The 13,313-nt window shown below is 42.9% G+C and overlaps 1 protein-coding gene across 1 annotated transcript in view; it reads left to right on the top strand.

Annotated features, from left to right (window-relative positions):
* The window catches only part of LOC135523783 (voltage-dependent T-type calcium channel subunit alpha-1G-like), a 186,946-nt gene that overhangs the window by 111,958 nt on the left and 61,675 nt on the right, over positions 1–13,313 (top strand).

The following is a 13,313-nucleotide window of genomic DNA, read 5'->3' as shown; positions in this document are numbered from 1 at the left end:
TAAATTCACAGACGACAACAGATAAGAAAGGATAATTACACCAGATGTAACAGACTGCTCCTAGCCCCCTGGGATATAGACTATTTGCAGGATAGATACTGAAGGCTGAGACAGGGGGGGGGTCGGGGGACACTGTGGCCCTGTCTGATGATACCCCCGAATAGGGCCAACCAGACAGGATATAACCCCACCCACTTTGCCAAAGCACAACCCCAAACCACTAGAGGAATATCAACAGACCACCAACTGACAAGGCTGAGTGTAGCTCACGCAAGACCAGACAGGGAGATCACGTCAGTGACTTAACCCACTTAAGTCGAGAATAGCGGGGGAAAAAGCCTAGCACGCCATGACGCACCCCTACTAGGGACGGCATGGAAGAGCACTAGTAAGCCAGTGCATCAGCCCTTGTAATAGGGTCAGAGGCAGGGAATCCCAGTTGAGAGAGGTGAGCCGGCCAGACAGAGACAGATAGGGCGGTTCGTCATTCCAGTGCCTTGCTGTTCACCTTCGCACCCCTGGACCAGACTGCACTCAATCATAGGACCTACTGAAGTGTCTTCAGTGAAGACTTAAAGGTTGAGACCAAGTCTGCTTCTCTCAAGAGAATAGGCAGACCATAAGAGCTATGTAGGAGAAAGCCCTGCCTCCAGATGTTTGCTTACATATTCTAGGGACTATAGAATCTGAGCCTTGTGACCGTGGTGTAGGTGTAAGTGTGCACCGCAGGACAAAATCGGAGAGATACCGTAGGTAGGAGCAAGTCCATGTAATGCTTTGTAGGTTAGCAGTAAAATCTTGAAATCAGGCCTCGCCTTAACAGGAAGCCAGTGTAGAGGTGCTAGCGCTTGAGTAATATGATAAACAAATGTTGATTTTAGTCAAGATTCTAGCAGCCGTATTTAGCACTAACAAGTTTATTTCGTGCATTATCCAGGTAGCCGAAGAGTAGATCATTGAATGAGCTTTTCTGCATAATTTTTCTGATGTTTTCAATGCTGCCCTTGAAATTCTCTTGGTATGTTCATTTAAAGGGAGATCAGAGTCCAGAGTAACGTCGAGGTCCTTTACAGTTGTATTTTAGACAACTGTACAATCATCAATATTAATTTTCAGATCAAACAGCAGATGTGTTTGTTTATTTTGACCGAGAACTAGTATTTCTTGTTTCTCCGAGAGTTTAAAAGTAAAACATTTTCCACCATCCACTCCCTTATGTCTGAAACACAGGCTTCCAGGGTAGGCAATTTTGGGGCTTCACCATGTTTCATCAAAATGTACAGCTGTGTGTCATCCGCAGAGCAGGGAATTTTGACATTGTGTTTCCGAATGACACCACCAGGAGATGAAATATATAGTGAAAACAATAGTGGTCCTAAAACAGGACCTTGAGGAACACCGAAACTCTTGATTTGTCAGAGGACAAACCATCCACAGAAACAAACTGATATACTTCGGGCAGATAAGATCTAAACCAGGCAAGAACTTGTACTTGTAGATCAATTAGGGTTTCCCATCTCTCCAAAAGAATGTGGTGATCGATGGTATCAAAAGCGGCAAGGTCTAGGAGTACAAGGACAGATCTTGAGCCTTGGTCTGACGCCATTAAAAGGTAATTTACCACCTTCCCGACTGAAGCGTTTCGAATAAATAATTTGTCTTCAAAAAGAATGGTGAGATTCCTATTGATATTGGCCGATAGTTTGGCTTTTTCACGAGAGGCTTTATTACTGCCACTTTTAGTGAGTTTGGTACATAATGTTTATTATGTTCAACATAAGAGGACAGAGCACAGGAAGTAGCTATTTCAGTAGTTTAGTTGGAATAGGGTCCAGTATGCAGCTGGAATGTTTAAAGGCCATGACTATTTTTGTGAATGTGTTAAAAGATAACAGGATTAAACAACTTGAGTCTCCAGTGATCCTTGGTCCTGGCTATGTTCTGCAGACTCAGGACAACCAAGCTTTGGAGATGAGTCAGTAATTTGCTTTTTAATGATCATGATCTTTTCGTCAAAGAAGTTCATGAATTCATCACTGCTGAATTAAAATCCATCCTCTCTTGGGGAATGCTGTTTGTTAGTTAGCTTTGTGACATCATTAGGATTGTTTTCATTCCCGTCAATTAGGTTAGAAAATTAGTCTGATCGAGCAGCAGTGAGGACTCTTAGATATTGCACGGTACTGTCTTTCCAAAGTAGCCAGAAGACTTCCAGTTTGGTGGAGCGCCATTTCCGTTCCAATTTTCTAGAAGTTTGCTTCAGGGCTCGGGTATTTTCTTTTTACCAAAAAGCTAATTTCTTGTGACAAATGTTTTTTTAGGGGTGTGACTGCATCTAGGGTATTACATAAGGTTAAATTTAGATCCTCAGTTAGGTGGTTAACCTCTTACACTTATGGTGGCGCTATTTCATTTTTGGAAGAAAAACGTTCCCGTTTTAAACAAGATATTTTGTCACAAAAAGATGCTCGACTATGCATATAATTGCTACTGTTCGAAAGAAAACACTCTGACGTGTCCAGAAATACAAATATCTTCTCTGTGCGTGCCCTTTAACGTGAGCTTCAGGCAAAACCAAGATGACTTGGCATCCAGGAAATGACAAGGATTTTTGAGGCTCTGTCTTTCATGATCTCCTTATATGGCTGTGAACGCAAGAGGAATGAGTCTGCCCTTTCTGTCGTTTCCCAAGGTGTCTGCAGCATTGTGACGTATTTGTAGGCAGATCGTTGGAAGATTGACCATAAGAGACCACATTTACCACGTGTCCGCCCGGTGTCCTGCGCCGAAATTGGTGCGCAAAAGTCACCTGCCAGTATTTTTCCATGGGGCACAGAGAGAGAAGCAAGCTTCCACGAACTGCATGTCAATGAAGAGATATGTGAAAAAACACCTTGAGGATTGATTCCAAACAACGTTTGCCATGTTTCGGTCGATATTATGTAGTTAATCCGGAAAAAGTTTCACGTTGTAGGTGACTGCATTTTCGGTTCGTTTCGGTAGCCAGGCGCAATGTAGAAAACGGAACGATTTCTCCTACACACAGACGCTTTCAGGAAACACTGCGCATTTGGTATGTGGCTGGGAGTCTCCTCATTGAAAACATCAGAAGCTCTTCAAAGGTAAATGATTTTATTTATTTGGTTATCTGGCTTTTGTGAAAATGTTGCGTGCTACATGCTACACAAAATGCTATGCTAGCTTTGCATATTCTTACACAAATTAGTCAATTTCTATGGTTCAAAAGCATATTTTGAAAATCTGAGATGACAGTGTTGTTAAGAAAAGGCTAAGCTTGAGAGCAAACGCATTATTTTAATTTTATTTGCGATTTTCAGAAATCGTTAACGTTGCGTTATGCTAATGAGCCTGAGGCTTAGTCACAATCCCGGATCCGGGATGGGGAGTTTCAAGAGGTTAACAGATTCTGGAAGGGCATCTAGGAATCTTTGGGTTGTCCGAGAATTTATAGCGCAGTTTTTGATAATCCTTGGTTGGGGTCTGAGCAGATTATTTGTTGAGATTCCAAACATAATACAATTATGGTCTGATAGTCCAGGGTTATGAGGAAAAATATTTATCCCACTGGACAAAATTAGATCCAAGGTATGCGTAGGTCCGGGAGACATGTTGGACAAAACCCTTTTGGACTTGGTGTGTGGACTTTTAATATTATTTGCGATCACTAAAAGGCCCGATAGGAATACAGGGAACTCAGTGAGAAACGCTGTATACGTCCCAGGTTGCCTGTGAGCAGTAGCTATAACAAGTAATTGATTAGGCTGCAAAAAAATCTCAAAAGACAAAAACGCATACATTTCTGGTTTTGTAAATGTAACTTTGCTGTCATTGACCGTCAGAGTGGCGCAGCAGTCTAAGGCATTGTCTCACAGTGCTTGTGGCGTCACATAAGACCTGTGTTCGATCCCAGGCTGTGTCACAATCGGCCATGGCTGAGAGTTACATAGGGCTGCGCAGAAATAGCCCAGAGTTGTTCTGTTTAGGGGAGGGTTTGGCCCGGGGGGCTTTACTTGGCTGATCTCGCTCTAGCGACTCCTTGTGGTGGGCCTGGCGCCTACAGGCTGACTTTGGTCGTCAGTTGAACGGTGTCTCCTCCGACACATTGGTGTGACTGTCTTTCGGTTTAAGCTGTGTTAAGGAGTGTGGTTTGGTGGGTCAGGTTTTGAGGACACATGACTCGACCTTCCCCTCTCCCAAGCCCATTGGGGAGTTGCAGCGATGAGACAAGATCGTCATTGATAATAATAATAATTTGCTGACGTCAATGTTAGCAACAGCTCCGCTTTTGCAGGATGGGTGTGAGATATGGTCACTAGTGTAACCAGGAGGAGAGGCCTCCTTTAAAACAGTAAATTCATCAGGCTTGAGCCATGTTTCAGTCACGTCAATCACATCAAGGTTATGATCAGTGATTAGTTCAATGACAATGACTGCCTTGGAAGTGAGGGATCTAACATTAAGTAGCCCTATTTTGAGATGTGAGGTATCACAATCTCTTTCAATAATGACAGGAATGGAGGATGTCTTTATTCCAGTGAGATTGCTAAGGTGAACACCGCCATGTTTAGTTTTTCCCAACCTCGATAGAAGGCAGAGACACGGTCTTAATATGGACAGCTGAGCTGACTACACTGACTGTGCAAGTGGAAGGCTAAGCTGGCAGGCTAACAGTTTGCTGCCTGGCCTGCACCCTATCTCAATGTGGAGCTAGAGGAGTTAGATCCCTTTCTATGTTGATAGATATAATGAGAGCACCAGCTTGGTTGGACTCCATCACTCCTCAGGAGGTCAGGCTTGGTCCTGTTTAGGTGTGATTCCCAGAAAGAGGGACAATTAGCTACAAATTAGATCTTTTGGGAGGGGTAGAAAACAGTTTTCAACCAGCAATTAAGTTGAGAGACTGCTGTAGAGCTCATCACTCCCCCTAATTGGGAGGGGGCCAGAGACAATTACTCGATGCCGACACATTTTTCTAGCTAATTTACACACTGACGCTATGTTGCGCTTGGTGACCTCTGACTGTCTCATCCTAACATTGTTGGTTCCGATATGGATAACAAAATATCCCTATACTCTTTACACTCACCAGTTTTAGCCAGCACCTTCTTCAGATCAGCCTTTATGTAGGTAGCCCTAACCTCTGGTAAACAGTGTATGATCGCTGTATGATTCTTTTGCAGGTAATGGAGTCGCCAATGACTAGAGTTTTCAATATGTCAGAGCTAATGGTGGGAGGCTTCGGCACCTTAGACCCCATAATAGGTGGAGAAGAAACCTGAGAAGGCTCGGCCTTTGACTGGTGGCACAGACAGTTTCAACCTTTCCTAATGATTGCATCTGAAGCTGGGCTTGACACTCGGCTATCCACATGTTATGAGTGCAGCGACTGCAATTATATCACATAGCTTTAATGTTACTACTTGGATTTCTCGGCTGGTGGAGGTCCTGTAGAAGAATCATGTCCAAATAAAGCATCCGGGTGAAAAAGTTGAATGAAAAAAGTTGAATGAGGGAAAAACTAAGATGTTGTTAAATGTGTCAAATGCAGAGTTTTGATCAAATGGTTATTCAAGTTTTTTTATTTTATTAGTTTTGCAGGTTGCCAAGAGGCAAACAAACAGCACAGCAGCACAGAGACAACGCTGAAGTGTGACGTTACAAAAGTTCCAATGAAGTTCCTCGATGATAACCTCTCTATCAATTCAATTCAAAGGGATTTATTGGCATGGGAAACTAATGTTTACATTGCCAATACAAGGGAAATAGAAAATTAACAAAAGTGAAATAAACAGTCAAAAATGAACAGTAAACATTACACTCACAAAAGGAATAGAGACATTTCAAATGTCATATTATGGCAAATACAGTGTTGTAACGATGTGCAAATAGTTAATGGACAAAAAGGAACATAAATAAACATAAATATGGGTTGTATTTACAGTGGTGTTTGTTCTTCACTAATTGCCCTTTTCTTGTGGCAACAGTTCACAAATATTGCAGCTGTGATGGCACACTGGTATTTTACCCAATAGATATGGCAGTTTATCAAAATTGGATTTGTTTTTTCGAATTCTTTGTGGGTCTGTGTAATCTGGGGGTACTATTTTTCTCTAATATGGTCATACATTGGGCAGGAGATTAGGAAGTGCAGCTCTGTTTCCACCTCATTTTGTGGGCAGTGAGCACATAGCCTTTCTCCTCTTGAGAGCCAGGTCTGCCTACAGCGGCCTCTCTCAATAGCAATGCTATGCTCACCGAGTCTCTACATAGTCAAAGCTTTCCTTAATTTTGGATCAGTCACAGTGGGCAGGTATTCTACCACTGTGTACTCTCTGTTTAGGTCCAAATAGCATTCTAGTTAGAGCAGTTTTTTTTCTGAATTCTTTCCAATGTGTCAAGTAATTATCTTTTTGTTTTCTCATGATTTGATTGGGTCTAATTGTGTTGTTGTCCTGGGGCTCTGTGGGGTCTGTTTGAGAACAGAGCCCCAGGACCTGCTTGCTTAGGGGACTCTCCTCCAGGTTCATCTCTCTGTAGGTGATGACTTTCTTATGGAATGTTTGGGAATCACTTCCTATTAGGGGGTTGTAGAATTTAATGTCTCTTTCTGGATTTTGATCATTTGCGGGCATGCATTATCTTGTGTTTTACATTTTGCACTGAGGATATATTTGCAGAATTCTGCATGCAGAGCCTTAATTTGGAATTTGTCCCATTTTGCTAATTCTTGGTTGGTGAACAGACCCCAGACCTCACAACCATAAAGGGCAAAGGGTTCTATAACAGATTCAAGTCATTTTTTGCCAAATCCAAATTGGTATGTCGAATTTGATGTTCCTTTTGATGGCTTAGGAGGCCGTCGTATGTATAGTTTTTTGTTCTTGGGCAACTGGACCTTGTTTGGAACACCATTATCTTTGTATTACTGAGATTTTTTATTTATACATTTTTTATTTCACCTTTATTTAACCAGGTAGGCCAGTTGAGAACAAGTTCTTATTTACAACTGCGACCTGGCCAAAAAAGAGCAAAGCAGTGCGACACAAACAGCACAGAGTTACACGTGGGATAAACAAACATACAGTCAATAACACAATAGAGAAGTCTATATACAGTGTGTGTAAATGTAGTAAGATTAGGGAGGTAAGGCAATAAATAGGCCATAGTGGCAAAATAATGACAATTTAACAATTCAACACTGGAGTGATAGATGTGCAGAAGATGAATATGCAAGTAGAGATACTGGGCTGCAAAGGACCAAAAAAATAAATAACAATATGGGGATGAGGTAGTTGGGTGGGCTATTTACAGATGGGCTATGTACAGGTGCAATGATTGGTAAGCTGCTCTGACAGCTGATGCTTAAAATTAGTGAGGGAGATATAAGTCTCCAGCTCCAGTGATTTTTGCAATTCGTTCCAGTCATTGGCGGCAGAGAACTGGAAGGAAAGGTGGCAAAATAAGGAGTTGGCTTTGGGGGTGACCAGTGAAATATACCTGCTGGTGCGCGTGCTATGGGTGGGTGTTGCTATGGTGACCAGTGAGCTGAGATAAGACGGGGCATTACCTGCAAAGACTTATAGATGACCTGGAGACAGTGGGTTTGGTGACAAATATGAAGCGAGGGCCAGCCAACAAGAGCATACAGGTCGCAGTATGGGGCTTTGGTTACAAAACGGATGGCACTGTGATAGACTACATCCCATTTTCTGAGTAAAGTGTTGGAGGCTATTTTGCAAATGACATCGCCGAAGTCAAGAATTGGTAGGATAGTCAGTTTTACGAGGGGATGTTTGGCAGCGTAAGTGAAGGATGCTTTGTTGTGAAATAGGAAGCTGATTCTAGATTTAATTTGGGATTGGAGATGCTTAATGTGAGTCTGGAAGGAGAGTTTACAGTCTAACCAGACACCTAGGTATTTGTAGTTGTCAGAACCGTCCAGAGTAGTGATGCTAGACAGGCGGGCGTGTGCAGGCAGCGATTGGTTGAAGAGCATGCATTTAGTTTTACTTGCATTTAAGAGCAGTTGGAGGCCACGGAAGGAGTGTTGCATGGCATTGAAGTTTGTCTGGAGGTTTGTTAACACAGTGTCCAAAGAAGGGCCAGAAGTATACAGAATGGTGTTGTCTGCGTAGAGGTGGATCAGAGAATCACCAGCAGCAAAAGCGACATCATTGATGTATACAGAGAAAATAGTCGGCCTGGGAATTGAACCCTGTGGCACCCACTTAGAGACTGCCAGAGGTCCAGACAACAGGCCCTGCGATTTGACACACTGAACTCTGAGAAGTAGTTGGTGAACCAGGCGAGGCAGTCATTTGAGAAACCAAGGCTGTTGAGTCTGCCGATAAGAATGCTGTGATTGACAGAGTCGAAATCTTGGCCAGGTCAATGAATACGGCTGCACTGTATTGTCTTTTATCGATGGCATTTATGATATCGTTTAGGACCTTGAGCATGGCTGAGGTCGGAAACCAGATTGCATAGTGGTGAAGGTACGGTGGGATTCGAAATGGTCGGTGATCTGTTTGTCTGTTTGTTAAATTGGCTTTCAAAGACTTTAGAAAGGCACGGTAAGATAGATGTAGGTCTGTAACAGTTTGGGTCTAGAGTGTCACCCCCTTTGAAGAGGGGGATGACCGCAGCAGCTTTCCAATCTTTTGGAATCTTAGATGATACGAAAGAGAGGTTGAATTTTCTGTCAGGGCCCAGGTCTGATAGAATCTGTGCAGAAGATCTAGGTGCTGCTTTAGGCCCTCCTTGGCTGGGTACAGAAGCAACAGATCATCAGCACACAGTAAGTATACATTTGACTTCAGATTCTAGTCGTGTGAGGCCTAGTGCTGCAGACTGTTCTAGTGCCCTTGCCAATTCGCTGACATATATGTTAATGAGGGTGGGGCTCAAACTGCATCCCTATCTCACCCCACAGCCCTATGGAAATATTTGTTTTTGTTGTTACCAATTTTAACCGCACACTTGTTGTATACATGGATTTTATGATGTCGTATGTTTTTTCCCCAACCGCTTTCCATCAATTTGTATAGCAGACCCTCATGCCATATTGAGTCAACAAACCTTTTTGATATCAAAGCATGAGAGACTTTTCTTTTGATTTGGGTTGTTTGTTTGTCAAATAGAGTGAGCAGGGTGAACACGTGATCTGATTTGACATTTTCTCTGTACATTGTTTTTACTGATAATGCAGAGGATTTTCCAAAGATTTTCCGCATATCCCGCGGTAGTTATTGGGATCAAATTTGTCTACACATTTGTGGATTGGGGTGATCAGTCCTTGGTTCCAAATATTGGGGAAGATGCCAGAGTTGAGGATGAAGTTAAAAAGTTGAAGTATAGCCAATTGGAATTTGTGGTCTGTATATTTTATAATTTCATTTAGGATACTATCAACAACACAAGCCTTTTGGGTTTGTATATTGTCCTATAGTTCATTCAATGTAAATGAAGAATCCAGTAGATTCTGGTAGTCTTTAATAGTTGATTCAAACATTTGTATTTGATCATGTATATGTTTTTGCTTTTTGTATTTGTTATAGAGCCAAACAGATTGGAGAAGTGGTTTATCCATACATTTCCATTTTGGATAGATAACTCTTCGTGTTTGCAACGATGTGCACCCAAAAGTGGTTAGAGTCTATGGATCCTTCAATTACATTGAGCTGATTTCTGACATTCTGTGCCTTCTAATTCCTTGATATATTTCTGTATTGTTTTAGTGATTCACCGTAGTGAAGACATTGGCTCAGGTTTTCTGGGTCTCTATGTTTTGGTTCGATAGGTTTCTCAATTTCTTTCTTAGGTTTTGCATTCTTCATCAAACCATTTGTCATTGTTGTTATGATGTCTGCTTTAAATTTAGGGAAGCTTAGAAGTCAAATACACTTTTTAGGTTTTCTACTGCCAAGTTTACACCTTCACTATTACAGTGAAACATTTTGTCCAGGAAGTTGTCTAGAAGGGGTTGAATTTGTTGATGCCTGATTGTTTTTTTGGTTTCTACACTACCTTCCTTCTATCTTTTGCATTTGTTGATGTTAAGCAGTTCCTTTGACTTTGATGCCTTGAGTATTGCTCTGTTCAAGTAGACTGTGATTTTGCTGTGATCTGATAGGGGTGTCAGTAAACACTCCTAGAGACTCTGGGTTCAGGTCAGTGATAAAGTAATCTACAGTACTAAAATGAAATGAAATGAAATTGTATTTGTCACATGCGCCGAAATCAAACAGGCGTAGACCTTACAGTGAAACGATTCATTTCAAGCCCTTAACCAACAATCTAGTTTTAAGACAATATACCTAAAAAAAAGTATGAGATAAAAATAGCAAATAATTAAAGAGCGGCAGTAAAATAACAATACCGGGGTTATATACAGAGGGTACTTGTACAGAGTCAATGTGCGGGGGCACCGGTGTTCGAGGTTATTGAGGTAATATGTACATGTAGGTAGAGTTATTAAAGTGACTATGCATAGATAATAACAGAGAGTAGCAGCAGCGTAGAAGGGGGGAGGGCATAGCAAATAGTCTGGGAAGCCATTTGATTAGATGTTCAGGAGTCTTATGGCTTGGGGATAGAAGCTGATTAGAAACCTCTTGGACCTAGACTTGGCGCTCCCGTACCACTTGCCGTGTGGTAGCAGGGAGAACAGTCTATGACTAGGGAGGCTGGAGTCTTTGACAATATTTAGGGCCTTCCTCTGACTCCGCCTGGTATAGAGGTCCTGGATGGCAGGAAGCTTAGCCCCAGTGATGTACTGGGCCGTACGCACTACCCTCTGTAATGACTTTCGGTCGGAGGCTGAGCAGTTACCATACCAGGCAGTGATGCAACCCATCAGGATGCTCTCAATGGTGCAGCTGTAAAACCTTTTGAGGATCTGAGGACCCATGCTAAATCTTTTCAGACTCCTGAGGGGGAATAGGTTTTGTCGTGCCCTCTTCACGACTGTCTTGGGATAATGCTGTTGATGTGAGCCATGACCATCCTTTCAAAGCATTTCATGGCTACAGAAGTGAGTGCTATGGGTCAGTAGTCATTTAGGCAGGTTACCTTAGTGTTCTTGGGCACAGGAACTATGGTGGTCTGCTGGAAGCATGTTGGCATTAGACTCCAACAGGGAGTGGTTAAAAATGTCAGTGAAGAAACTTGCCAGTTGGTCAGCGCATGCTCGGTGTACACATCCTGGTAATCCATCTGGCCCTGTGGCCTCATGCATGTTTCAGTGTTACTTGCCTCGATGCGAGCATAGAAGTTATTTAGCTTGTCTGGTCGGCTCGTGTCACTTGGAAGCTCTCAGCTGTGCTTCCCTTCGTAGTCTGTAGTTTGCAAGCCCTGGCACATCCGACGAGCTTCGGAGCTGGTGAAGTACGATTCGATCTTAGTTCTGTATTGAAGCTTTGCCTGTTTGATGGTTCATTGGAGGGCACTGCAGGATTTCTTATTATCTTCCGGGTTAGAGTTCCGCTCCTTGAAAGCGGCAGCTCTACCCTTTAGCTCAGTGTGAATGTTTCCTGTAATCCATTGCTTCTGGTTGGGGTATGTACGTACCATCATTGTGGGGATGACGTCATCGATGCACTTATTGATGAAGCCAGTAACTGATGTGGTGTCCTCCTCAATGCCATCAGATGAATCCTGGAACATGTTCCTATATGTGCTAGCAAAACACTCCTGTAGTTTAGCATTTGCTTTGTCTGACCACTTTTTTATAGACTGAGTCACTGGTTGTTCCTGCTTTAATTTTTGCTTGTAAGCAGGAATCACCAAGATAGAATTATGGTCAGATTTGCCAAATGGAGGGTGAGGGAGAGCTGTACACCTCTCTGTGTGTGGAGTAAATGTAACGGTATAAGTTTAAACCGTCCCCTCGCCCATACCCGGGTGCGAACCAGGGACCCTCTGCACACATCAACAACAGTCACCCTCGAAGCGTCGTTACCCATCGCTCCACAAAAGCCGCGGCCCTTGCAGAGCAAGGGGAACTTCTACTTCAAGGTCTCAGAGCAAGTGACGTCACCGATTGAAACGCTATTTAGCGCACACCGCTAACTAAGCTAGCCGTTTCACATCCGTTACATAAAGATGTTGAGTTTTTTCCTTCTGGTTGCACATTTAACATGCTGATAGAAGTTAGGTAAAACTGATTTAAGTTTCTCTGCATTAGTCGATGCACTCCCCGGCCACTAGGAGTGCCGCCTCTGGATGAGCGTTTTCCTGTTTGCTTATGGCGGGATACAGCTCGTTGTGTGCAGTTTTAGTGTCAGCATTGGTCTGTGGTGGCATGTAGACAGCTATGAAAAATAGAGATGAATACTCTCTAGGTAGATAGTGTGGTCTACAGCTTATCATGAGATACTCTACTTCAGGCGAGCAAAACCTTGAGACTTCCTTAGATATCGTGCAACAGCTGTTGTTTACAAATATACATATACCGCCGCCTGGTGTCTTACCAGGGGCTGCTGTTCTATACTGCCGATAGAGTGTATAACCTGCCAGCCGTATGTTATTAAGGTCGTCGTTCAGCTTTTACAGTTTTTAATGTCCCGTTGGTACAGTAGGATATACTTGCTTTCAGTTTGTTCCATTTATTTTCCAGCGATTGAACGTTGGCTCGTTTTTTTCCCAGCGATTGAACGTTGGCTAACAATACAGATGGCAAAGGCTGATTAGCCACTCGTCACCTGATCCTCACAAGGCAACCAAGATCTCTTTCTGCAAAATCTCTGTTTCTTTCTCCAGCAAATGACGGGGATGTTTGGAGTATATCCTTCCCGTCCAACTCATTAAAGAAAGATTATTTGTCCATTTCGAGGTGAGTAATCGCTGTTCTGATGTCCAGAAGCTATTTTCAGTCATAAGAGACGGTAGCAGCAACCTTATGTACAAAATAAGTTACAAGCAATGCGAAAAAACAAACAAAATAGCGCGGTTGGTTAAGAGCCAACAAATGGCAGCCATCCTCTCCGGCGCCATTAACCCTGCTATGAGGCTTTGTGTGTAGATTGATGATGAAAATGTTGTGCCAGTCTGTTTTGTGTGCCTGGAGTGTGTGGACTAGCTCTCTGAGCTATCTCTTTCTCCGGCTCTGTGAATTTATCCCACTCAATGATGGAGGAGCAGTGCAGTTGTGTGACCTGGGTGTGTTCAGTGCTGGGGGGGTTGGCTATCCTCATCTGCAGGACAGTTTGAAGAGATGTGATCAGACTCTCTCGGGGTGGGGTAGTCGTCACCAAGAGAAAGCTCCTCCTGCCGTCCTTTTGGAAATGTATGAA

The sequence above is a fragment of the Oncorhynchus masou genome, chromosome 31, assembly GCF_036934945.1.
Source record: "Oncorhynchus masou masou isolate Uvic2021 chromosome 31, UVic_Omas_1.1, whole genome shotgun sequence".
Taxonomy (NCBI): Eukaryota; Metazoa; Chordata; class Actinopteri; order Salmoniformes; family Salmonidae; genus Oncorhynchus; species Oncorhynchus masou.
Note: the sequence above shows the minus strand (reverse complement) of the source record. Positions and strands in the feature narration are given on the sequence as shown.